Below are 27,689 nucleotides of genomic sequence, written 5' to 3'. Positions count from 1 at the left end.
GATACTTTGAGAAATGCAGTGTGTGATGCTAAACTGTGACAAACTACAGCAGACATATCCGTGTGTTGAAATGTATTCTGTAGATCTACAAAAGTGTTTTGTTTTGTGAGACTGACATTCAGAAATGCATTTGCTTTAACAATAATAGACAATATAGGTTAACTTCTTTTAACCCACAGCCCTTTAAGAAGGAAAGTTTTGACAGTGAAATATTTAATTGATTTCACCAGCAGCAGGTCAGAGTACACAACTCAGGTAAGTAATCTAATTTGTTCTTACAGCTTTAAGTTGTTTATGGGTGCTGGTAAGCCACTAATATTTGTTCTTGGCTGCTGTTGCAGCAAGAGCACTGCCCACTTGGAAGAAAATAATCTGCAATTCTTTCTTTATTCACCTTACCATTTCTATAACATCATTAACATCTGTCTTCACTAGATGGATCAGTCAAGTGTAGCCTTGGGTGCTATTGTTTGTCCTACATTTCCCTTACAGAGTGCTTGTGTAGACGCTCACTGTTGTTAGCGCAGTGGACTGATGTTTTAAACCTGTTGCATATTTTTTTGGCTCACTGTAACATAGCCTTTCTCTTGGCATTTGAAAGTAGAAACTTTCTCTACCAGCCTGGTGAGATGTCAAAGGCATGGATGCCACTAGGTTATCCACCTTTAATCTCATCTTGCAGTATCTGTGCTGAGTTGCCCTTACAGATTGGATATGCGATGGGCAGACTGTGACATCTTTTTGGCATATATGGGCCAATGTAATTGAAATTTGAATGAAGTATGTGGCTGTCTTAATAGCCTGACAGTAACTTCAGTGGTGTCCCTGCGTATGCAGAATGTGCCTAAAAGCAGGATTTCTAGTCTGGTAAGTGGAATCACTTCTCTGTTTGTATCTTACTTGGTTTTGGTCTGCTGATTTAAATGGTATGCTGTTGTGTTCAGTCAGCACTGGCAGAACCATGACATTTTGATGTGGGTGAGATTTTGGCATTAGTGAACTGAGATTTTGTTGGTGTATCAATCCTGTAGCTCTTAGCCACTCCTATGTAAGTACAGTAAATCCAAACCAATCCATGTATTTGCATATGCATGTGTGTGAAATCTGGAGAATCTTTTCAACAGTGTTCATAGCTAGTACTTCAACATAGTGTAGGTAAGAACGTGCGTTTTGCCATCCCCGCTGAAATGCAAACTAACTTGCCCAGCTAGGATGTAAGTGTGTACCTCCACCGGTCTCTCCACAGTTGGGATTTTTCCTCTTCTCCAAGGCAGAACAATGCCACTGTGCCACCAGCAATGGCAGCAGCTGACAGACGAGGGAATTCAGGGTGTCCAGTCTTGGTTAATGTAAACCAGTCTGCCCACCCTACCCTTTGGACAACCTGCCTGTCTTGCATAGGTTGATCCATTAGGTCTGTCTTGTACTCTGCAGAGCCTGTGTTAGAGGAGAAAGTGCACTGCTGGAGGTGGGCCAATTTCTGGTCCCAAATGTTTATGCATCTTCTCAGCTTTCACGCCTTCTCTGGTGATTGCTTCCATATATACAAAATTTGACAAATAATTGCAGTTTGAAGGGCATGCTTAATGGAAGTCCGTGAAAATGATTCACAGGCAACTGTAAACTGAACTATTACACTAAAGGATAAAAAGCTTTCTTAATGAGCTGTACAAGACAGTTATTGATGTATTTATGAAAACATTCCCAAGTACATGCAACCAGGGGAATTCAAAGATAAATATTTAAAGATTGGCTGACAGTTTTTGAATGTAGCAAAACTCTAGTTTCTCGAAAAGGCATTAAATTTATTCTTAAAAAAAAAAAAGTATATGTGATTTGTACAGAAGAGAATCAAAACTTAAATTAAAATGTGAAGGTTTTCTGTGTTACAGTGTTTATTTCTATTCAAAAGAGGAGATAAAACAAGTAGAAAATAGGCATAGGAAGCTTGGGATGTTAATAAGGTAAACCAACATTTGTTTCTATCCAAATAATTTATTAGAGTCATGACACAAAACTGTATTTAAGAAGACGAAATCTAACAACAGTTCAGCATTTGATTAAGTTTCCTTTCATCCTATCATTGTTGTACACAATTAGGTTATTCAAGTGTGATCTTTAAGTATTCATGTTGTGATTCATAACCTTGTTCTTCGCACCCCAGGGAGAGAAAAATTGGTCTGTTATAAATCTGATTAATATATGGATCAGTGCATGCCCTTTTAATGTTTATTACACACATGCGCTTTTAGTTTGGATAAATGATTATCTCATTTTGTTACTTGCTCTTTGTAGGCATACCGTGTTATTCTCTGAAGAAAACTAAAAGCATTTTAAGTATTCAGGGCTGACACTCGATTTGGCATTAGCTTGTCAGTTGAGATGCCTTCTACTTTTATATGGCTTAATAATCAATAAATTTTAAACAATATGATTTTCCTTAGGATTTTATCTGCTGTGTCATGTAACTTCTCCTGCCATAAATAATGAAGATCTGTCTCATTCTATTACAACAGCTTTAGAGCTTTTTTAGACTTATTCCACCCCAGTTTTGCTAGGGCTATTGACAGAGACTGGACTACTGGATCTGTCCCCTTAAAAAAACATAGAAGAGATGAATGAGGAAAACAGGGGATAAGTTAGGCCAGTCTATGCAAAATGTTGACAGTAACCTCGAGTATTGCTTGTGGGTAGAGCCATATTACCAGCAAATCCTAAAGATTATCAGTAGAAGGATTTTAGTCGTGGAAGTTCTGTTTTCTAGTGTGAAGAAGGTTTGAGGTGAAGCTGAATTTCCACCCAGGTGATAATGCTGGCTACATTTTCACTTGTAAGAACACAGAGTGAATTGTTTGGCTAAAAAAATTTAGCCAAAAAAAAATAAAAAAACCTTAATGGATCTCATGGAAGCACTCGGTAGCCTCAACTGTGACTTCTGAACCTTTAGAAGTGTAGTATATGGATTGAATTTTAAGCTTTTTTCTAGCTTCCTGATGGGATACATGGGTTTGGTTCTTTCTTTTTTTTTTTCTTTTTTCTTCCTTGCTATGTGATTGCTTTAATTTTTTTTTTGTTGGCTTATTTTTCTATTTCATTTCCTCTGTTAGGATGCAGTAGTTCAAGTCCCCAAGAGGGGATAATGTCCTTAAAATAAAAGGCAATCTGCGTATTAAGGATTGTTGCAATGGAAAACTAGTGTTGGTTGGTTTGTTGCTATGTGGACTGCAAAGAAAGGAGAGTAGGAGTAAGAATACCCAATAATTTGATAGTTAAGGAAGCACAGAAGTATGCACATACTTTTGTACAAGTTCTCGAGCCTTGGGTAATTCTTTGTCCAGCTCTGTATATCCCATATCTGACTATTAGTATGGAACAGCCTATGTTCGTTTATCTCAAGTCTCTTGCACCAAATTGTCAGTGGTTATGACAGAAATCTGTTGATCAACGCTGGATTTTTTCAAACAGGTTTCCTGCAGCTAGTCTAATAATTTGTAAAAGCAGTTACCATTTGAACACCAATAGTTATGTCTCCCTTGCAAGCACATTACATTATGCAATTTAGAGCTGGAGTAAGGCTTAACTTCAGTCAATAAACCTTGTGGCTGTTGGGAAAACGTTTCTGTACTCAAGGTCTGTATTTGATTTCTTGGTACATAGATTAAAAATTGAAGATTTTTATTCAAATACAAATTATGGATTATGCACTTCAGCTTCGGCAGCCCTTACTCACACCTCTGCACTAACAAACTCCTGCTCAACCTGTTTGCTTGGCTGAGATGTCTTTTGACATAAGCTAATGGAGGTGCCTTCGACAAAATAAGCACCGTGCTTGCAGTGTAGTTGACAGCAACATAAGACAGGAGGACATCCTGAATGATTCTCAGGGGCTGCAAAACTGTGTTACATCCCTTGTATTTGCTGCTGCACCTGTTGCCTTTGGAAGGTTGTTACCGGCAGTGTGTAAAGGACCTTGCTCCACAGACACGTAGATAATCTTAGACCCTCTTCTGCACTCTTTTCAGGAAATTCAGTGGTTAACGTTGTTTTGTACAGTTCCAGGTGCATTATAACTCAAAAATTCTGTCAAGAAAAACTTACATTGCACTTCAGATGCTCAAAATTTCATCAGACAATTTTATTGCCCTCCCCAAGGTAATCCTGGTTTCCATTCTGCAGGCTGAAGCAAAGTAATGTTCGCACGGTCAGGGGGAGCTCTGTTAGAGCCGAAGTTCCGTGATGCAGATGATCCAGAATTCCTAAATCTGTGCAGAGTGGCCCTTTCCCTGAGCAACCACCAGAGTGGTAGGTTTCAGTTGAGGATATTAAAGCATGGAGATCCCCTCAGATTTACAGGGTGCCTAAATTACCTAGGGCAGATGTTCTCTTAGATGAGAGAGTGCACAGACTGTAGTAAGATTTCATCTTCCCTCTGGATGAGTAGTTACCTTGGCAACTATCGTACTGCATGAGATTTTGGTTGCTAGTAACTAGCACGGTAGCAAAATCCAACGTGATACATAATACTCAATGCGCTTCTGAAGACAGCAAGCACGTGTCAGCATAAGCAGTTATGCTGTTTGCAATGCAATGGCTATGAGCTCATGCCGATAGCAGCCCTACACTCAAATTGTAAGTTTTAGTGTTACCTAAAATGGAGAGCTGTACAGTATTACACATTATCAGTGCTTTTTCTGGAGGAGCTCTATCAGAATGAATGCAAGCAAATTTTTTCTGCTTACAACATTTCACATCTTTAAAGTGCCTTATTAAACTTTCTTAGTAGAATCAGACTGTATAGCTCCTGAAGAATCCTCTTAAAACAAGGATTGTGGGAGTTGAATTAGCTCAAGCTGCCGAATTTTTTTTTGAAAAACCTCACATAAATAGGAGAGCATGTGCACTGTGTGATCTTTCAGAATGCTCTCAGTAGTGTGCAGCAATACCTTGCTCTTTCCTTTCCTCTTCCTCCTTTCTAGTCCAGAGCAGCTGTAACTGCCAGCTGCATGAATGGTGTTTTAAGGTAAGGTGTAGTTGATGAGTGCTGACAGATAATGTTTCCAGAGCTATCCAGACCTGATCTGGCCTGCAAGCCCTGCATTTAAAAGCGCTTGCTTCTTACCACTGCATTTCATTCTTTATGGCCACACAGTTTACAACAATGAAATCCCCTTACTTGAGGGTTCATAATTCCTCTTCTGTTGTATTTCTGGTGGTTCTATAAAATGTCAACAGGGCTTGTTGTTAGCAGAGCTGATCAATGAGACCTGCATAGGAGAATCATTAGATCAATCCTGCAATTAATCTAAGAGGGTTTTTCTGCTGTAAACTTTTCTTAACAGCAAAAAAATGGGGAAAAAAGGGAATCATTTCCCAGTATCAGTGTGTATTGCTAAATCATTCCTGAAGCATGAGAGTTTGTATGCAGGTGTTCCCATGAGTTCCAGATGTTCCGTGGTACCTGTTACCAATGGTGGCCAGTTGGTGGTATTCCTCATTCTTAGCACCTGATAGAGACTTCAGAGATCTGCTTCAGAGCTTTTTCTTTCTCTATACCTTTCATACTTTTCATGTTATAATTACTTTATTAGTCTTCCTAGCACATTAATTCATTTAATTCTGGTTATTCTGCATGCATTTCTACCATGTTTGGAATATGTTTTCATTATAGTAATTGGTCGTTGCAGTGTTTTCACCTGCTCCTGGGATGGGTGCAGTGCATAGCTAGGAAAGACTGCAGAGAGAAGTCGGTGTCTTAGCCACGTTCTGACTTAGTGCAAGCCAAGTGAGCTCAGGAGAGCTAGGCAATGACTGAGTTTTGCCAAGAAATTTGGAAGGCTGAGCAAAAAATGTGAGACTGAGAGTAGAGAAAGTTGTACTCCTTGCATGGAAAGTTAGAGGTAGGAAGGACTGCTCTTGACTGGCTTTCTTTGCTGAAGGTGTCAGGGGCAGGTATTCCTATGTAAGGAATGCTGATGGGGATAGGACAAGCCATGCTGATGTTAGGTGGTTTTTTACATAGAAGTTTGAAAAAAGTTCCCCAAAGAAAAAGATGACTCAAAAGGTAATTGCAGTTATTTTTTAATTTAGTATATTTATCTTAGAGAAGAGCCTAATACAGCAAAAGAAGCAGCAAATAGTTCTGCAGTTTTAATGTAATGATCACATCCTCTCCTGCTTTTAATGTGTTGGTGACTTTGTTCTCAGTAAGAACCGTGTCTAGAGAAAATAGCAACTTGTGGCTACGTGCTGATGTAGTAGTCGTCATTTTGTCCATCATCTCCTGGCACAAGCTGCTTTCCCACAGCCTGTCTTGATCTGGTTGTGCCCTCCCAGAGATCTCATGCTGCAGCTGAAATGGGAGGTGGAGGCTGTTGAGCTGGAAGCGTGTTGGTGAAGCTGTGTCATTCTTGTCTGGCCAATATGCTCATCTCCACAATGAAAAGCTGATGATGTAGTCACAAAATACCTTTTGCATTGCTTTTCTAGCCACGAATCTTGAGGAACCACTGTGACAAGTTTAGGAGGACAGTGAAAGGTGCTGAAATTCTAGTTCACGTTAAAGCAGGAGCCCATTTTCCAGGCACTCAGCATAAATGTAGCTGGTGCTCAGCGGGCAACCGGTCCCTCCAGGGTCTGGTGTAAGTTACAGCAGAATTTGCAACTATGTCTTTTAAGTACTGTGGTGCTTTGGGTGCTGAAGTGGACCACAACTGCTGAGTCAGATGCAAGGGTAGATATTGTCTTGTGAGTGGTGGAAGCTGGCTGGATTCATCATGTGGCTCCAAGTACTGAGTGAGGATGGGAATTCAGAGCTGGAGTGTCAGATTCTGGCCTACCCTCAGTGTGTTGTCATTGTTTGAATTTTAACAAGATCGCTCCCTTCTGGTTCTGTTTTTGTTTCTTAGTCATAGTTTTTGGTCTTTCTATAGCAAATGCAGTTCGTCAAGCACTGACGAGTACAGGAACTTTTACTTGATTTTGAAACAGTTTGAGTCTTATTCTCCTTTCACCAGTCTTGCACTCTGTAGCAATAGCTTTAATAAAATCAGTGCCATTTGAGTGCAACTTGAATGCTTTGCCTTCACTTCTGGAAATGGAAAATATCTCATCGGAATAGAAAGCTAGTCATTTTTTGTGTAAATCAGTGGGAACTCTATGGAAAGTCTAGCGTAGAGAAAAGAAGAGCAACTTCGACATGAACATTTAAAACCAATTTATTAACATAAAACTGAAATCTGATGATTTTAGAGGAATTAATGTTTCACTGCTGTTTGGGAGTAGAGCACAATAGAGGGTAGGTTTCTCGTTCAAGAACAAATTCATTTACACAATGAAAACATGTCAGTAAACTTTTCAGAGCATCCGCGGTTGTGGATGGGAATGCTCAAATGTGGCGTGTGATCAGGACTGTGCTTCCTGCTGTAATGAGCCCACTGAAAACTTCAAAAGGAGATTTCTGTGCTGCACCTTGCTGTGTATGTTCACAAGGACTGTCAGTCTTACCTTCCTGTTTGATTTAGGATGATGAAGGCAGAGGCAAAATCAAACTGAAAGTGAAGCGAGTTTGGTTTGATGGAATTATAACTCCTAGTGTTCTGGGAAAGGAACAATGATGCCTCTTCTATGGCATGTGTGATGATGCACCACTGTCAACTCTCACATGACAGGCACCTCAGCACTGGCTGCAAATATGGGTGAGTGTTGCAACTGCAGTCTTAATTTTAAGCTTTGTTTTCACAGCTGTTCAGTTCTGGGACACCGAGAGTTAACACCAAACTTGTAAGTCACTGCTCTCCCAAAGAGTAGGACACGTGCACCTCCAGGTTTTTAGCATTTAATGTTTTTTCACAGGTTCAGCTCAGTCCTCAGAGAAGCATTTTGGTGGTGTTTCCTATTCATATTTCTCAGTTCTGTGGAGTTTGTGAGACTTGTGGTCAGCTTCACAACACAAAAGCATTCTTGGAAGGGTAGACAGTCCTCTTTTCCCACCCTGTAACACTGGATTACTGGGAGTCATCAGTAAGTTCTCTTTTGCCCTGCTCTGTAAATAACTATGAAGTTGCTAGCCTGAACAAGACAAAATGAAATATTTTACATTTCTAAAACCTAATACTTTCTTCCTGCTGAAGAAAGGGCTGGTGTCCCAGAAAGCCTGTTCAGTTTTCCAGCTGTCTGAAGTAGGGTGTTTGTGCCCCCAAAAGTTTTTCCAGCTATATCAATTTTATTAGAGAGATTCCCTCTCCCTCTAAACTTCTTATTCCTAAAATAGCAGTCTGCAAGTGCTCCTGCTACATCACGTTGCATACAGGCATTTGAATCTGTGTTTGTGCTAGCGTACTGGAGACAATAATATCCCACGCTGTGAATTTGTGTAAACGCTGCAAATGCATTGTGGGGGATAACATACACTCAATTATACAGAGCATCTTTCAGAATTCCTACAAGGAGCAACAAAACTGACAGCAAGAAATGCACTAACGAAGTCATGTGAAGCATTTGCCAAGTAGTGTGATTTTAGTCCTAGGCAATAAAGAACAAAGACAAACAACGTGCTTGCTGCTATATTAATAGGTTTTATTTTGCTACAAATCTTAAACCACGTTCTGCAGCTTGTCATGCCTTTGCCATACTAAACCTTCCTGTAAGACTTTGCTCACGTCTTACTCATGTGCTTTCTTTTCTGTTAAATTTGCCAGAAAATGAAACAGGATAGGAATGTTAGGGTAGTACTAATAAGAAGATAATGGGCCTCTTCTGGTGAAGAAGAATGACTTTATGAATCCCATGTCTACTAGCCATTGAAATCTGTCAACCAGCTTCTGAAAACTATAAAATTTGAATTTCTTGTGTGGAATCTGCTAGGGCATTGTCTAGTCTCTGCAGTTCAAATTTGTATGATATTATGTATGCTGCTGTGACCTTTGTTTTTAGCTAATAGTTCACACCTAACTGGTGTTCGAAAGCTAACTGACTTAACTCTGCAGATGAGTGTGCACCCTGCTCTGTAGATCCAGCCTTTTTTTCTTATGACTGTACTTCACCTCCTGTTCCCTGCTTCGGTACTTAAAAAGGATGAACTCCACTCTTACTGCCTTTTCATGAACAGTGTTAAAATATTTAATGGAATCTGGTTTTCTCTACCAGACTAAGTGAGGTTAAGCCTTTCTTTCTGTCTCACCTTTTGTTATTTAAGGTTGTTATTAATGATGAGAGGCTAACCAACGTTTCTTAACTAGGTGGTCCTCTCCTGTATGTCTTGTTTTCTAGATTAAACTCTATGCATAATAAACTTTTCCTAAAGGAAATTTTCCAACAGCCGCATACGCTGTTGATTCTGTAATGCCTGGCTGTTTTACTTTTTACACACAAACAGATATCTGGCAACTGAAACTGAATTTGTTAGATCATCTAATATTCACATGGTGGATGACAAGCAAAACAGTTGGTGAAATGTAGCTTGGTAAAACTTGATTCTCCCAGAGCAATGTTATTTGTCTTTGCATTAGATTAAAAAACAGCTTTTTTTTTTTGACTAGCCTGCTTTCTAGGTAAGACAGCTACTAGTAACACCTTCTAGTTTTAAAAAGCTGTTATTTATTCATTTAAATTATTTATTTTACTAGTTCTTTTTGTAGCTTTCATAGCCTAATTTCTGTTACGTATATTTCTCATAGTTCAGATTTTTGTTCAGGTTACTTTTTTTTTTGCACTTGTAGCTGTGATCTTCAGTGTTCGGACTTCTCAACCATGTTATACTCAGGTCATGTCACGTAATGAGGTTACCTGAGAGTTCCCACTATAAATCCTATTTTCTAGTGTGTGCATCTACAGTAGTCCACTGTACAGCCTTCTTATTGGCTCTCACCTGCTAATACTTTAGAGGTGCCAGCTAAGTGTCTCAGTGTTTAGCAGATGAGATGGAAGTTGAAGCTTTTCTTGTCATTGCTTGCAGTCAGTCTCATTCTTGTTTAATTGTCTCTGATATTCCTAATTGTTTTAGTTGGGCTGTGGTGTGCAGAAGTGACCATGGGAATAATTCTTCAGCTCTGTTGAAAGCTTTCAGATGCTATTGATGGTCTTTTCATCGTTAGACAGAAGGCATGAATGATTTGAATGATTGCTTGTTGTAGAGTACCTTCTGCAGAGTCTGCCAGCAATTTTGGAAAGCAACTAGATAGCATCGTGCATTAGTAACTAACGACCCTTTCCCCTCAGGGCTGTTTATTCACATTTTAAACAGCATGGTAATACTAAGAAACTATCTGAGAGTTCAATACAGTTGTGTAATAGACATATTTCTATTTACATTTCACTCACTGACTATTTTCAGTACAAGAGTAATCACAACAGCTAGAAATTGCAGGAAGCCTCAGAAGAGATTTGAATTAATAAATGAAGGCAATTGACTCGGGAAGTGAGCTTTGCTTTGAGGCAGGAGCCATTTCATGGCACCATAAGGGCTCTCTGGCATAGCCTCGTGGGAGGAAGGGTGCTGCTGTGGCTGGTGTCCTTGGTCTGCACAAAAATCTCTCTGTAGGTCTGGGCTCTCATTTTGGGAACACGCAAGGAATGCAGAGCTTGGTTCACTCGCAAGTCACTCTGTGATCTTTTTTCTTAATCCTTAAAGACTATGGGGTAACCTTTATCAAGTATATTGTGTTGATGTACAATAAGGAGAGCAATAAAAAAAAATACTTCCTTGTCAGAAAAATACATTAGTATTTCAGGCAGACAACTGGGCTAATTTTCACCTTTGCATGAACATAACTCCTAAACAGGCACTTAATAAATTCAGAAATACCTGAACATGCAGGCTTAATACTTGCTTTTTAGAAGTATCCTTCTGACAGACACTTGAATGCTCGAATGTTCATGAAAAATATAGGCAGAGCTTTAGTAAGAGTAGCTATGTAATTCATGTCCTTAAAATTTCTCTTCTCAATGACAGCATTTATAGCTGGTAGTGATTTCCTCTTTTGCACTTTTGCTTTAAGAATGACTTTTAAAATAACAAGTGTCTGTTCTGTGGGGACCTTTTTCCTCTGTTTATGCTTTCCTTTTGAAAGCGTAAAGTAGTCTAATGTAAATGACAGCTTTTGGACTTCACCCTAAATACACAGGAGTATAAGCTATTTTACTTTTGTTCCTTCAGTCACCACATCTATAACAGCTCTTTTTCTCATTTTCTAACATTGGATTTCATGGTATTTCGTTTTTGGTAGCAGTATTTCTGTGTCTGTGGACGCTTGACTTTGTCCAAATCATCACTGACTTCTAGTGCGAGAAGGAAAGGAAAAAAAAAAACTAATTTTAACAAATTGTAGACAAATGACTGTTGGAAAAATGGCTCATTGAGGAGCTACTGTAATTAACTGAAACTCTAATCCTGTAAAGTTGCTCTGTAGGAACACTTTCATAGAGATACAACTTATGAGAACCCTTCTGATCATGTGAATTTAAGCACGCAGACATTTTTTGCAGAATCAAGATACAGGTGCTGTACTTTAATAGTTCTGTGAATTCACTAGGGCCGTTACCATCAGCCGAGGGGATTTCATATCCCCCATGATCCCAGTCCTGCACTGGGCAGGCTGCATGGGAGCACGCACGTTCTCTCCCCTGTGGACCTGCAGGAGTTTTGGGTGCTCAGAAGTGATGCCAGCGGCAGGGCGTGCACACAGCGAGCGTGTCCCTCTCTGGGGCAGCGTGGTTCACCGCACGTCTCGCAGGGTATGGAGATGGGAGAAAATCGGGGTGCTTGGACGCTCGTCTGTCGTATGACTCTAGATAAGACTAGTGACTTTAAAACCAGTTGACTGCCAAAAAAAACCACCAACAAACCATGCCCTCATGGTGAAGCAGGTCCTTGTGCCACAGCCAGCTCGCAGCAGCCGTGGGGCTGGAGCTGCTGACTAACGCACGACACGCTGCTGCGAGATTGCGCTCAGTTCCCCAGGTCGGGGATGACTCAAAACAGCACATGTTCCACATTAGTGCCCAGAGGCAATTGCTGTTTGCATCATGACAGTGTCAATTATCACCTACAACACTCCTGCAAGGAGTAAAATGGCCCTGACAAAGATGCAATTATTTGGCAATTTGCTTCCTTAGCCCTCTGATAATGTCAGTGTTTCTCTAGCGATACTTTTAAGCCGTGGTGTCTCACAACACTGCAATGAAAGCCCCAGCTTCTCCTGTCCGGTTGGGCCTGTGTGTGCATGGGGAGGTGTGCTGCCTAAAGGAGAACTCTGACCTTTCAGACCGAGCATCGTCGCAATTCTGCTGGTGAAGCTAAATAGGTCACTGCAACGGAGGAGCTAAATCGGGGGCTGACAGACAGAAAGGGTGAGCACACGAGGAAGGAAGCTTCGGCATCTGCAGTGATTTCACTTCTGCAGTGTTAAATTTACACCTTCAGCAAATTGTTCTTGGGCCTTGGCTGCCCATGTCCGCAGTGCTGCTGAGCTGGCAGACCACCACCGCTCCGCGGCTGTAGGCCCGCCGTTGCCCACGCTGCTCTGATGGAGGAGGAGGGAAGACGTCTGCGTCGCTCAGTGTTCTGTCAGCTGGGAGACAGCCGGGGATCGCTCCCTGCGCAGGGAATGCTGGAGACCAGAGGTGACAATATTGAGTTCAGTCCCTAGGTCTTTAGGATAGCTCCTGAGTACAAAAGCTGTAAATGGGCTTACACACTGCTGCTGCTGGCTCTTCTTGCTGTGTTCCTGGCTGTGGCTCTCTTTTACGTACAAATGCTTGATCCTTTGAAGCTGACCTTTACATCAGCCCTAGGAAAAGAGGTGTCCCTCTGAATTTCCCCAGCTGCTGCTGATTGGTGCCACTTTGTCTGCTTGCAGGAGCGGCGGGGAGGCAGCCAGGCCGTTCCTCCAGGCTGTGCTCAGGGAGCACTGGCAGCGGCTGTGCCAGCTGATGTTCTGCCCATAAAGACTTTTCCTCCACCACAACAGTAATCTGGCATGTCTTTAGGACTAAACATGCTTTTGGGAGACAAAAAGAAAAAAATAATGCTGTAAGCTTTATTTCTTGATTAGTTTCTTATTTAGAGTATGTGCTAATGATGTATTTAACAAGAGATCTGGAGCAGGAATAGTTAAGTGTTTCCCTAGCATTAGTGAAAACTTTTTTCTGGAGTGCATCCCATCTGGCCTCTAGGGAGAGCTAGTATAACTTCTGTGCTTTTCCACTGGAAAAAAATTATGTTGCTGAAACACAACTTTTCTTCATGAATCTCTCTGTTTCAGTAGATTGTGAGTTGAAGGAAAAGTGAAAAAATCTGGTGATGAAGCTTGAAACATTGTGTTTGATCATTTTCATAATGGCCATTGTGGGAAATTTATTCCAAGACAAGTTTATTGTGTATGTTTATGTTGTTACATTGTTGAAACGAGTGGCAATCAAAACAAATACCCCCAGAAGAATTGTTAAACATCATGGGAAATGTTTTTATTCTTTTGAATTGTAATAAAATCTGCAACATTTAAAAATTGCAGGCTATCTTCTAAAATTGCAGGTTTTCTTATCATTCTTATTAGCAAGAGAGATGATTTTTTCAAATGTTTGTCTATTCACACAATTAAAATACAGATTTTGGTTTCTTTGACCTCTTGGCTTCCCCTAAAAGAATGAAGGCATGTATGAAGCAAACACGAGGTATTGGTGGATTAATCTTAGAGAAATTTTTGTCCTGAACATAGTGGGATAAGACATCTGTTGACTGGCCATCATTAGCCCAATTGTGCTACTTGTTGGCCTAACAATGCAGTGCTCTCCAGCACCAAATTCAGTAAATTCACGTCACCTTATATGGACTTATGTATGCAATTCCGTTCCACAAAAAAGTGTCAATCACTTGAATTGCTTATGCAACAAAATGCTGCTCGTTGATAGCGGCACTTATGAGTTGCAAGGAAAGTTTATATCCTTCTTGGTGATTAGGGCTGAAAACCTAATTATGATGCGTTATAACATCAAGTGATGCATTTCTGCAGCTATTGCTCCCTCTTAACGCAGGTAATTGCCTGCAGAAGCAATCACTGTTCTTGTAATAGAAAATAGGAAAATGCTCTGCGAACCTTGGTGAAAGAAATTGGAGGTAGCGCTCTGTAGCATCCCCCCCCCCCCCCCCCATTTGGACCTCAGCAAGGTTTTGGATGCTGTGCTAATGCAGAACCCACCTTCATCCACTGCGGTAGAAGACTCAGACATTAATATTTTTAAAGCCAAAATAGACAAGCGAGGCCTGCAGCTTGCTCACAGCCATCAGCACTGCAATGAGATTACCTTTGCTTTCCTCTTGGAATAACCTACAACTCGGCTCATTTTGTAGTCTGATGAATATTCCCAGACAGTGAGTTTACATTAAACAATGGTAAAACGTGCACTGTAAGGAACATAACATTCAAGGATGATTATTGCTAGCATGAGGAGTTGGAAGGCTTATTATAATAACTAACTGGTACTTGTTGTGTTAGTGTTACAGGAAGAGTGCAAGTACAGAATACAAGATTATCCTTTCAAAAGGAAGAAGCTCAGTTATTTAATTCAGGTTTTTAAGTGGGTCGGCCAGGGCACAGATGTTTGAACAGAGATGGCTGATTAATGAAATTGCACAGGAGCACATTCTCTAGCCTTATTCTTCTGAATGGTGCCAAACGCGCATCGGAGGGCTTGACTCTTTAGGTGCTGTTATTGGAGTGCTGGGTTGCTGTTCTGCCAAGAAAAAGGAAGAGATTACAGCGGCTGTATTTGTAGTTCTGAAACTATTGGGAAGCTCCTTGTTTATGGCAACCCCTACAGAAGTTAGGGTGATCCCTTCCTTGTACGTACATGCAAAGTTCAGGCTATGTCATGGGAAAATCTTTGGCTTCGTTAGCCAGCAAGACTTTGTGGTTAGTTCCCAGGTCAGAGGACTAGAGGAAATGGATTCATTCATTTAGTAATCCAATAAATCCTCTCTGCAACAGCCTAGCTTCTTACTGCTGTGAGAGCTGCTGCAGCAGCTAGGTTGCGGGTCTGCACACTAGCTTTTGTTCTTCTCATCTCCTGTGCATCTGAATGAGGGCGATAGGCTGAATCTTCAGAAAGCTGTACAGCTTTGTATTTAGGATTTAGATGAAGAGGTGACAAACCTGACAAACCTCTCCGTAGTGGCTGGGAGCTACTTGTGTTCTTGTTGAAACCCAAAGCTGGCTTTCTTGGCGCTGTCCTGGCATTTGGTGTTTTTAACTGCCACTGATCCAGGAGAACTTGTCACAGATTTTTAATCATTGTTGCCTTGGGCCAGACTGGAAATAGGTGTTAGCGATGTGAGACCCTTTCTGCTGCATGTGAAAGGCTTTTGCTGCCTTCTGATCCCTGGGAAACCTTTAAGGGTGCAGATGATCTCGTCACTTAATATGGGACCATGCTCTTTATTTGAGTTCCTTACCTAAATTAGGCATTTTTGACTGTGGATTCTGCGTAGTTGATTTATGAAATTATCAAACAGTTACTTTTAGGCTTGTTTTCCTTTTTATACAACTGCCTGTTTCCAGAAGCAATGTTATTAAGAGAGTACTGAAAACTCTTTGAGCTGCACAGTTGGAGCATCATTTTACAAAGTATTGTTTCTCCATCTGTGATTTCTGGATAGACTTATAAATGTTCACAAGTATACTCGAGGCAGGCCCGGCACAACAGTGAAGTAATTTTTTTTTTTTTTTTGGAAATATCTATGAGGCTATACTTGCTTCCATCATTCAAAATTTTTATTTTGGGAGGAAAACACACTAGAAGTTAAACTAGTGCAGCACAAAGCAAAACATTTTGAATGTGTTTAATGAGAAAAAAAGTCTACAATTTTATTGGTACTAGGCAAGATCTTGGAGATACCTTTCAAAGGATATTTAGTTTTCAAGAAGGAATTGGGGCAGACACATTCTGACATTAATAAGTAAGAGGGAGTAAATAATTGGCATTACTTGCACAGGGGAAATGATTCAAGTATGACATAATTAGATAATATTAAGTGAGAAATTAAGTGGTAAAAAGATTTTGGTTTAACAGGAAAAACTGCGTGCTGAAAATTTGCCTATTAAATTAATTTCACTGCAAGTTCCCTGTGAAACTTTAAGTCTCAGGGGGTCATTTGCCAAATCTTCAGTTAATGTTTCATTGAAAGTAATTTAAACTTGTTGGAGAATTAGGAAAAAAAAAAAGAAAAGGTAAAATTTGCAAGTGTACATTATCTCCCCCCAGCTCCATGCTGTCTTGACCCTTCTGGCTGACTTTGGCTGCTGCTCATCAAATACTGAGCAGCTGTTGGTGTAATTGCATTCACTGCACATCCCCATAAAATAGAATCAAGCTTGGACTTGCCAAGCCCACAAGAGGAGCTAAAGGGGAAAAAAAGAAAAAGGAGGGAAAAAAGGGGGAAGAAAAAAAAAAGGCTGTTGCCAACGTATTGCATCCTGAGCTGGGATTAGTGAAGTTACCTGTCACTTTTCCACTTGCCCTTGGCAATTGTGTCATCCATGCTGGAGGGAGAGACCAGCATGTTCAGTACCAGCTCAGTTTTTGCTGCTGCTGCCCCTTGAGCTTATCAAAAAGAAAATATAAATGAGAGCATTAAAAAATAAAGAAATGCCTAGTCATAGAAGAATATTCAACAGCCTTTGTTTGGGAGCGGTTCAGAACCAGAGACAATGGTGATGGAGTTGGGATGACCCAAGGTGTCCTAACAGCAGCCCTGTGAGAAGTGGACGTGTAAAGCTGCTCTCCTCCTGCTCTTTTTAATGGATGCAAAGTTAATGCACATTTAAGAGGAAGAAACTGGTTTTAAATTCTATTTCTAAATACTTCAGCTGATATTTTCTAAGGCTTAGGTGAAGGCATTTTAATTGTAAAAAAGACTGTGCATGTTCATGAAAATGTTTCGTTTTCTGACTGGGCAGGTGAATTGTAAGCTTCTTCAAGAAGACAAAGGCCTGTGAAAGATCACAAGTGTTTTTGACACCCTTGCACATAAATCAAAATTTGTGTAGATTTATCCCATTAGAGATAAGCTTTGCTGGCATGATTAGAAACTTTGTCATGAGTTTGGTGGTAATGCATTAGCTTAAATGTATTTGGCGTGATTAACATCAGTTTAACTTAATTCATTACATGTACGATTAGAAATGCGGTGTGGGGTTTTTGTCTGGTTTCACCAGTGTAACTGGGAAGAGTCATGCACAGCATGGATTAGTCTGGTGCGTGGCAGAGTCTTGAAAAAACTGTCATGCCCACTTAGCGTCCATGAAACAGAAATCCATTTCAGCAGATTTGGAGAAGTAGCTAGTAGCAGTGCTATGGCAATTTCAATTAAAGGTCTGAGAATGGTAATTATGTTTACATACCAGCAGTCTGATTAAATGTAAACTAATTATGCAAAAAGCTTAAACTGTGACCTGAATTACTCTTGCTGAATCACAGTTGAATTTCAGGAGAGTTTTTGGATAGCATATTATCATTGCAGAAGCTTTCCTTTTTTTGTAGATGTGTGATATTACTGATACTGTTGGAATAATCTGACCTTCCTTTCCTGTTTCTCTACTTCTGCCATCCAGCCGCAAGCATAACCTTCAGCTAATTCTGGGTTCAACTCTTCAAAACCCTGTTCACAAAGCAAGAGGTATTCAGTTCCGCTGGTACAAAAAAAAAGGGGAATATGAAGTCTTTGTGTAGATGGTTAATCTTTTGAAGCAAGTATGAATTCAGAATGATTTGCTATGCTGACGTCAGAAGAACTATGGTCTGTGCAGTGCTGGAGTTCAACTAGTAACATAAAACAACAGCCCTGAAGACTTATGCATCATGATCTGACGCAAGTGTAAGCTGCAGTTTTAAACCTCTAATACACAACAAAATCATAGAATGGAAGAATAGTTGAGGTTGGAAGGGACCCCAGGAGATAGTTGGTCACCTCCTCTGCACAAAGCAGAGCTAATTTCAATGTTGCATTGGGTTTGCTCAAGTCCTGAAAGTCCAGAAAGTCCTGCATCCTCTCTGTATGTTCCTGCAGCACCAATGTTTCCACTAGGGGACAAAGCCCATTAGGTTTGAGTGAAAAAATACCCACATCAAAGTTTTGTCTGGCTTGTATTTCCTTTTGATGCAATATAAATCAGTCTCAGGGCCTGAATCACAAGCCTCAGTATAGCATTCCATCATGCTTTCATGAAATTTCAATATTGAGATCAAAATACGTAGAAAAACTGGGATGTGTATTCAACAGTGAACATCATCCCACAACTTCAGATTTGCAACTTTTACATCTATTTTAATACTCATATAAAAATGTGAACAACTGTAGCAACAAAGGAGAACAATTAAATTCAATTAGAACTGACTAGTGTTATGGTATTGCGAAGAGATTATATCTACTAATTTTGAAAAAGTGATTGCTTTTACAGTTCAAGGATTACAGCGCCTCCAGTTCTAAAAATGTAACCTTCTAAATTGAATAGGTCTCAGAATAAGTCACCTTTTTCCCATTCTTAGTCCAAAAGGAGCAGAGCCCTAATGCCCTGCAGTGTTTTTGCTTCTGTTTGCCAAATGACCTCTATAAGAGCTGCTTCAACTGGTTGCTTGCTTCTGTATGCTGTAGACTATAGACAATTCCCATAGCAGAAACATCACTGCAAATTATTTTCTTTTTTTTTTTTCCTACAGAATTTGTTTTGTTTCTGTTCATTGCCTACATGGAAGACAGAAACTTACTGAAGATCTGAAGTTCATCCAAATAAACTGACCTTAATACTCTCAAAACAGGTATATATCATTATGAGAATGTGGATTATTGCTGTGATATTTATAGTGTATAATCTGTTAATTATAGAAATTCATGCTTTTTAAAGCCATTTTGGAACAAAGTCTTCAGTTTCTAGTGTTGTTGGCAAGCAGCTTATATTGTTGCATGAAAGTATGTCTCTGTTTTTATGTACTCAGTGTTTTTTTGAGAGGGATAATTTAATGCTTTTGAAAGTAGTGGAGGTTCAGCAATAGCAGATGCGGAATTTTGGTCATGCGATTCCTGCTGTGTTAAAGAACTGGCGCGCACACGTACACAGCCGGAGTGGATTTGACGCTTGTACCAAGGCCTTACAAACCTTAGGCTGAACATTGCAAAGATAAAAACTTACTATTTTTTCCCCTTTGTAGTTGTGCAGTGTATCAATCAGCCCAGGGATTCCTTTAAAGCACCTCTACTTGTGGTGGGTAGAAAAACTGGGAAGCACAAGTAGCCCCCTCTATTCAGTAAGTACTGATGCCTTTGTCAACAAGCTTTTCATGGGTTTAGAAATAACAAGTAGCATCTTTTGAAGATCAAAGAGATCAGTGACAATTGTTTTGGGTTTTTCTTGGTTATCTTTTAAGTATTCAGGCAAACCAAGTGCAAGGTACTAAAGTGTTTTGGCTAAAGATGAAAAATGGCTCTTGTCTTTAAAATCCAGAACCAGTCTAGGCCTTCAGTGCCTCTTAATTAAAGTTTTCTCATTTCTTTTCTGATATGGTTACTTATTTTGTCCTTTTAAGTGTTCTGACTTCAGCCCGGGAAACATAACTTTCATACTGATATTTAACATATCCAAGATTAGAAACAACATGTATCCTACAGTTTTAATTTTCTGACTATTGGTATGATTTGATTAAAGAGGTATTCAGCTAGGTACAATTCCCAAGGAGTTGGACAAAAATCAACTTTTCCTATTAATAAGGATTTTGCAACCTTTTAAATAATTTTCAGTTTGTTTTAAACAGCCAAGGAGGAGTAATCTCTTAACCACATAACTTTTTTTGAGCTGATGGACTGGATTTTGATTATCGGGTCTCAGGAAACTTCCCTATTCCACTTAGTATTAATGTGATAAATAATATGCATATCACATAACATATTTAGGCCTTGTTGTCAGTCTCTAATGAATCAGAACTTTGTTTCATGTTGCCAGATATTCTGATCTCCTCTTCACTCCTGCTTATCAGGGGATTGCTTGGGCGTATAATCGGTACTGACAGTCTCAGAAACAGCCTTTTCAATTATTTATCGCTTTGGTATCTTCCTGTTTTAAACCCTGACCTGCCTGAAAGTGTTGTAGACTTATCTGAGGAAAAAATATTATTTAGACAAATAAACAAATTTAAAAAACAATAATTCTTGTTGACATGGGCTGGATCAGCAAATCACATCACTATCCTAACTAACTCCTTTTGCCTTGTTAGTTCAAACCTGAGTTTTTTTCCATGCTCTTGTTGCTTTTGTCAAATTCTTTTACTTCATCTCAGTGAAGAGTCAAACCTTTTCTTCTACAAGTCAATTTGTATGGCTTAGGGAACAGTCTTGTTCCTGTATTCATTTTGGCCATAGTGCTGTTGAAATTATGAACAAGGAGGTTTATTGTAGTAGTGGTGTTTTAGGAATAGGGCTGAAAAAGTCTTAATGTTGGCATTGTCTGTTACTGTTTGCTACTTTGGATCAATTTCTCAAGTTAATGTTATGTCTGATAACTCATGGCGGTACAAGAGCTCAAACTGAGGGGGCTAGGAGCAGATAGAGTGATCTTTCCTTAGTTATATGGCTGGGCATATCCAGAAGTTGTCTTTTGCCAAGGACATGTGGAGCTCAGAAGCTTCCTCAAGGTCCAATACTTGCTTGTGCAGCATGGCCCACGGGCAGCTGTGCTGGAGCAGGCAGGGAGCAGCTACGTGCCTCTCCGCAAATTGCCAGCTGAGTGCTCACCCAGTGCCCACTGTGCTGGTGCAGGGGCTGCTGCAGCCGTGGCTTCCCTGGGAAAGCACACCGAAACATCGTGACAAACCACAGGAACCCTCCCCGCTGCCTGGCGCTGGAGGTGCTGTGTGCTACCATGCACCTATGCTTCAGCCTGGTTTGTCTTCTGAGGATCCAGGTATAAGGTTCCCTGGGGAAACATATAGAATATTAATGTGCAAGATGAGTGTTGCTCCCGTTTCTGGCTATGGTCTGGATAAGGCAGGTAGTCGAACTGTCTCCTCTTCTGCCATCTCCCTGCTTTTTCTAGTGGGGCTGATTGTAACCTATTGGAGTAAGAATAAGAATATTCCTAAAAGTGTTGTGCTGTCTTGAGATTTTCTGAACCGAGCTGATGCAGATTTAACACTCTAACTCCAGACACGGGGATTTAAATTGATGTTTGCGCTTCCAGAGCTCAGTTTGGGAGAGAGCTGTTTGTTAAGAAGTTCCTAGACCCATTAACAGACATTCTCTTTTATCTGACTTCAAGTGAAAGCAGTTTTGCTTTAATTCACTGTTTGAAGTGGTGTGACAGCACATGCAGTGCTAGGCTTTGAAAAGTCACAGAGCTGTGTGTCATCAACCTAGAAATGACAAATCACATCATGCTGATTAACGGCGTTACCTGGAGGAAGGATAGTGATGTGACATTGCACTAGATGTGATCAAGAACTTTAAGGGATCCTATAAATAATGTCTGTTGAGGGCAGAGGACAAATCTCATTTTGATGCAGACAGACATCTGCTTGTTAAAACAAGACTTGGGTCTAGTCAAAGCAGTCCCAGTCTAGCCTGTATTACATTGCAAAGGATACGTTAGGATATTATCCTCTACAATCAACACTGTTAACTTCAGCTCTCTGATAACCAGTGCTAAAACACTACCAGATTGACTAAATTAATAAATCATTAAAAAGCTCTGAGCTGTGTGTATGCTACAGCATGACTGACACCTCAGATGATTTCCCAGTAGAGATGACTTGTCACTGAAGAACAATTTGAGTAAGCTGCATTGACTCTACTACACATTTAGTAACCAATATGCTGAGCAAAGGTATTTAGATACTTGGTCTAGTAATGTGGATGGCAGAAGTATATATTTGAGCATGGTCGTTTGATTATTTCGGGCTCATTTGGCATCTTTTTAATGTTTAATTCCAGGGGAGTGAGTTTGCTGAAAACTACGTAATCACTACAGCAAGTTCTAAGGAGTTATTCAGAATACTGACAGACTTAATGTAATACACACCACCTGGAGATCTGCACTGAGAACCTGTATAAAAAGCAGCGTGAAATTATTCAAAATGACTATAACTAAAAGAAGAAAAATATGATAACACAAGTGAACAGAATATTTCTTGCCTGCAGGTGGTTTGATTCTGACAGAATCAAAGTTACCTTTGTTATCTGCAATACTTGGATGACTTAATGGAGTGTGCCGTCAGCAAGTTTGTTGATGACACTAAACTGGGAGGAGTGGCTGTGTGTATTTAATGAACTTGTTGCAATGGTGTTTTTTTAAAGCCAGCCAAGTGCTACCAAGGTTTACTTTTATTTGATACTGCACAATTACTTGGATGCAGAAAGGATATCTAATAGAGAGAGTGAACTCTCTCTGGAGTTGACCACTACAAGAGAGTAGACAAGGAATAATTGTTGTAAACATACCCCAAGCATTGTTTTGAACATATTATTGTTACGAGATGCCTAAAAATAGCATTCCAGGATTTGCCTGGAAAGCTCTTGTCTGTACTAAAGACAAATGGATATGCCACTTAGAGCCTAATATTTAATGAGAAAAGCAATGTTGACACAAACTAAATTGCTTTAAAGCAAGGTCAGTCATTTTTCATAAAGGGAAAGCTTTGTGTTTCTACTAGTCAACATTTCCTACCAGTGACCTGATTGGGCTGACACTTATACAAGGATGGAAGAAATTATTCTACTATATATAAATACAGATATGCTTCTGGTTTTCAGTTTAGCTGAGCTGAACAAATATTAGCTTGGAATGATCTGAAACTGAAACATTGCAATAAATCAAACATTTTTTGTGGGTTGAACGGAGGACTATATTCAGTCACAAGTAAATTGAAATTTCAACTGCCTTAATAAAAGCAAAAGGCTTGACTCATAAAATGGAAAAAGCTGAAGTGAAGCTCTAATTTGCAGGGCAGTTCAGCTCAAAACTATTTTTCTTTTATTTATTATGAATAAACTTTTCTTAGGGTAAAATCCTTCAGCCCTATATTTTAAAAATAAGTGCATGTATGTCCAAGGGAAAGGCAGAATCTACAATGTTTATTCAATTCTCCCCAGCAGCAATATACTTTTCTTGGTAAAGATGAAAGCTAATGCTTTCTGTACTTAAAGTTTTGTTTCAGGACAGTGTCTGCTTTCATAACAAATTAACCTCTTCTTTCTCTCTATTTCAGATGCCAGAATTTTAAGACTGGAGTCTACCTGGAACTACATGTGAAGTTGAGGTGAGGTGATAATAAGCACTAAAACAGTATACTACTAAAAAACTGATTTTTCCCTTTTGAGCATCATTTTTCCCCTGACGTAAGGGGGATGATCTGTATTTATTATTTCTGTAGAATTCAAATGTTTATAGTAATTTACAGAATTTAATAAGTTCATATATTAATTTTAATCAAAAAATACCTTGGAAAGAATTTAAAATATGAAGGGCTTTTGGTAGGTGGGAATGAGCTGACTCTGGCCAGCTGCCCACCCAGCCTACCTTTCACTCCTCAACAGGATCGGAAGAAAATAAGATGGAAAAACTGGTGGGTTGAGATGAAGATGGGGAGATCACTTACCATTTACTGTAGTAGGCAAAACAGACTTGACCTGGGGATAATAAATTTATTGCCAATTAAAAATAGAGTTCTTTACATCCCTCCCCTGAGTAGCACAGGTCATTGGTGAATGGGGCCTGTGGTCAGTCACAATAGTAATTTCTCTTTTCTTACCATCCTCTTCTTACTCACACCCTGCTCCACTCTGGGCCCTTCCCACAGGCTGCAGCCCTTCAGGATAAACCTCCTCCAGCATGGGCTGCCATGGGGGTAGCTGCTCCACTGTGGTCTCCTCATGGGCTGCAGAAGAATCTGCTCCAACATTTGGAGCTTGTCCTCCCAGAAAGATGTGACCTAAAGAAGCTACTATTAGAATCATAGAATCAATGAAGTTGGAAAAGACCCTCAGGACCATCAGGTCCAACCATCAGCCTGACGTGCTGAATCCCATCACTAAACCATGTCCCAACTTGAGACCATTTCCTCGCATCACTTGACACTTGCGAAAAGAGACTGACACCCTCCTCACTGCAGCCTCCTTTCAGGTAGCTGTAGACAGCAGTGGGGTCCAGGAGGTGGTACTGCCATCCAGAGGGACCTGGGCAGGCTGGAGTCATGGGCTGCCAGGAACATCCTGCAGATCCACGAGGGGAAGTGCCAAGCGGTGCCCCTGCAGAGGAACAACCTCAGGGACAGCCAGCTGGCCAGCTGAGAAGCGATGTGACAGAACAGACCCTGGGCCAGAAATTGCCCTTGCAGCAAAACCAGGCTGATGGTACGCAGGCTGCATCAGGAGGGATCCTTCCTGCAGTGAGTGCTGGTGAGACGCACCTGGAGAGCTGAGCACGGTGCTGGGCTCCGTGCTGCGACAGGGAGTGGCCGCACTCGAGAGAGTCCAGCAAAGGAACGCTTGAGACTGGAGCATATCTCCGGGAGAAAGCCGAGAGCTGGCACCGTTCAGCCTGGAGAAGACGAGGCTCAGGGGGATTTTGCTGGGGTGTACCACTGTCAGATGGGAGGGAGTCAAAAGATGGAGACACAGGCTCTTTTTACTGATGGATGTTCAGATGGGTTCTTTATTTTTGTTTTAATAGTAAGTGGCAGGAAATATAATAAGATTTTGAATGCTGCAAGGTCATGTTTCAGGTAGCTCCAGCTGGAAGAAAGATTGCGCATTTGTTATTTTGTCCATTTTGACTTTCCGTAAGAATTTTTTCCAGTGTCCTCTTTCCTTTCTTTAGCATGCAGTCTCAGCCTTCAGCAAAATCTTAATTTCAACTTTCAACCTTAGGGACTGAAGAAGCTCCTAATTTCATCCCCAAACGTGTATTTTTCTTACTAATGTTTTGATTTTGGAGGAGGGGAGGCTGGGAAGAGAAGGAAAGGCAGAGTAAGGAGTGTGTTATCTTTGCAGTATCTTCAGGAGGCTGGGTACTCCCTTGTCATTTGGTCTGCACATTTCTGTGGTAACATCCTGCAGGAGGTTATAATCATTACTGAAGAACAGTTTCAGTGTAATTTTGTCTCTTACTGACTCAGCACTGTAAATTTTTAAAGCTTTGAGCCCAATTGCCCTGTACAATAAAATAGTCGTATTCCTTTTTTACTTGTATTTAAATGAGATTATACTATTACAACACTGGGTAACCGAATGGAAAATCAGGATCTCTATTTTTCTATGCTTATGTCTTCTGTGCTGAGTTGGTTGAAGACGCCATTCTTTAAAAGCTTCACCAAAGGTCTATAAGTCACTTTTTGAAGGATGGGAAATGTATGCTTTATAGAGTGGGGCACAGCAGGGTGCAGCTAAACAGTGTATCTGAGTAGGACTACATCTAAATTGAAGTTTGTGCACACAGTTCACCGAACACTGTGCTGCAGATTTATTATATTGTTGTAAGCACAATTTTACTGTGGGCAGCAGAGAAGCATGTAGGTTTTCCCTCTAGCAGTATGTGCCTGTGCTGCAGTGCAATTGTTTGCAGCAGTGAGATGTGGCCTCTGTCTGATACCATTTTCCCTGTATCCAAATTCAGATCAAGGTTGTGCTGCTGTTTGGTGCAGGTGAATTACTTTGTCTGGTGTCCTGACATGAATGCTGATCTTAAACTGAAATTGTCTGGGAGCTGGGGGAGGAGAATTGAATGGTGGTGAAGAAAACTCTTGTTTAAATGAGACATAAAACTGATTCTGGCCTGAATGCATCTATTAAATACTTTCCTGCAGTCTTCCGGAAGGTCTTGTATCTGATGATCCACCTGTCTGTAATGTGCCTTTGACTCAGTTCTCCTTGGCTTTTTCAGGGAAATTGGTAATCGGTGGCATGTTGTCACACCTCATCACAACAGTGGCTACTTCCAAGCAACGAATGAGGTGCTTCATCTCCCTGGGATCCCACGTACCCTTCTGCTTTAAAAAGAGAGGCAGCCCAAGGAACTTAAGGCCCTGATGCCGTTCCTCTTGCATTGTGCACATGGTTTGTCAGCCTGGACTAAAAGGTGCACTGCTGTTTGAATGCCATGGAAAGCTGCGTGGAAAAGCAGTGCCTCCAAGGATGCCTTCTGTGATCACCCCTGTTAAGCACCTGCCCTCCCTCTTTGTTGCCTTTTGCTGGCCCAGCTGCCAGGTCTGTTTTTGTATTTGAGGCTGTAGCTGTACCTTGACTGTTCACGTCCCTGTCTATGGAGGTACTGGTGGTGAGGGCACCTGTGAGCGAGATGGTGGCAACAGCCCTGTTATCTAACATTTCTGTCTGAAGAAATTGGACCTTGTTCTCAGTGAACATAATAAGATAACTTTCCTGCACTGCCTACAGATGACATTTTAAAGTAACAGGAATTATGTTAAACTAGAAAAAGAAAATGAAGTGAATGCTTGCTGGGTATTGTGTTGATCAGTTGAGACCCTTTCAGTCTACGCAAATGGTTCTTCTCTGTGGCATGGTGGGTTTGTCCTGAACCTTGTCCTTTCATTTGTTTCATTTTGTTTTATCAAACTATCATTTATGAAAGCAATCTGGCAAATATGATACAATACAGACTGACTTGTGGTATTCCATCAGATCAGATAGATGATGCCCATTTCGATTTCTGTGTGTGCCAAAGTTGAAGCCCAGTACCATCATTTTATCTGCAAGCATTATGTGTTTACATTTCCAGACTGTTTTAGCAGAAGTGCCTGGCTATTTGGGGATAATGCAACCTGCTCGTGCTGTGTAGTATGCATGAAAAATGTCCACAAGCACAGGGCTTCGTGTCGAAAGGATTTGGACACCACCAGCCTGACACCAGAGCTTTGGAGCCACATCCCTGAAAGATTTTCTTTGAAGTATCAGAAAAGATTTACAGGGGGCCTGTGGTCTGAACACTTCCAGTGTGGTGAAGTAGAAGAAACCAGAAACCAGTCATGGTAAGAAAAATTACTTCCTAAACCTGTATTGTTGTTTTTTAAAATTTTATACATGAGTTATGTTATTTTGTTTTCTATTGCTGGGTGCATTGAATATCAACCCTTCCACATTTTTTGGCAAGACACTTCATCTGTGGCAAGCAATAACCCTCCTATTCTCCCCATATCTTTAATAATTATCATTTGAAAGGTTTTTGCAATGAGAAAATGAGAGAGCATTTCAGTTTTTCCACAATTTTTTAATAGCTTGAAGAATTATCCAGGAGAAGAAATGGTTGCTATAATTGGCCTAGAACTAATGAAAGAAGAGCTTTGATGAAACATATTGATATTTACCATGGTCTGCCCACAGAAGCAAATTTCTTCATTAATTCTTTTTTCTTTAAATTCAAATTAATCTTGGGATAGTAAATATTACATGCTCTCCCCTTAGAAGGAATAGAATTTGTCACAGAGCAGTGGCACTGTGGCATTTGTAGAGACTTTTCCATCACTAAGGGATAATCGGCTTAATGACGGTGTGAACAGATTGCTAACTGCTGTGGTGGGCTTTCTGGGCTGGAGGGAGGACGCTGAAGTCTGGCAGTGTCAGCGGGTAGCTGGCAAGAAAGTACGTTTGGTTTCTGTACCAAATGTCATGACATTTTTGTTTTGTCTTTATTTTTCTTGTG

General features: G+C 40.5%; 1 protein-coding gene across 1 annotated transcript in view; it reads left to right on the top strand.

The window, feature by feature from the left end:
- LOC310880496 (uncharacterized protein) overlaps window positions 1-27,689 on the top strand; it is a 215,969-nt gene that overhangs the window by 81,529 nt on the left and 106,751 nt on the right. The window contains exons 19-27 of the mRNA XM_083796368.1: window positions 180-255; window positions 7,521-7,694; window positions 17,604-17,866; window positions 18,709-18,807; window positions 19,198-19,293; window positions 21,968-22,174; window positions 23,242-23,292; window positions 23,833-24,420; window positions 25,914-27,018. The gene's annotated coding sequence lies outside the window, so the exon portion shown is untranslated. The remainder of the gene's footprint in view (window positions 1-179; window positions 256-7,520; window positions 7,695-17,603; window positions 17,867-18,708; window positions 18,808-19,197; window positions 19,294-21,967; window positions 22,175-23,241; window positions 23,293-23,832; window positions 24,421-25,913; window positions 27,019-27,689) is intronic.

The sequence above is a fragment of the Anser anser genome (genome assembly GCF_964211835.1).
Source record: "Anser anser genome assembly, chromosome: 12".
Classification (NCBI taxonomy): domain Eukaryota; kingdom Metazoa; phylum Chordata; class Aves; order Anseriformes; family Anatidae; genus Anser; species Anser anser.
This window is presented reverse-complemented; position numbering and strand designations above follow the sequence as displayed.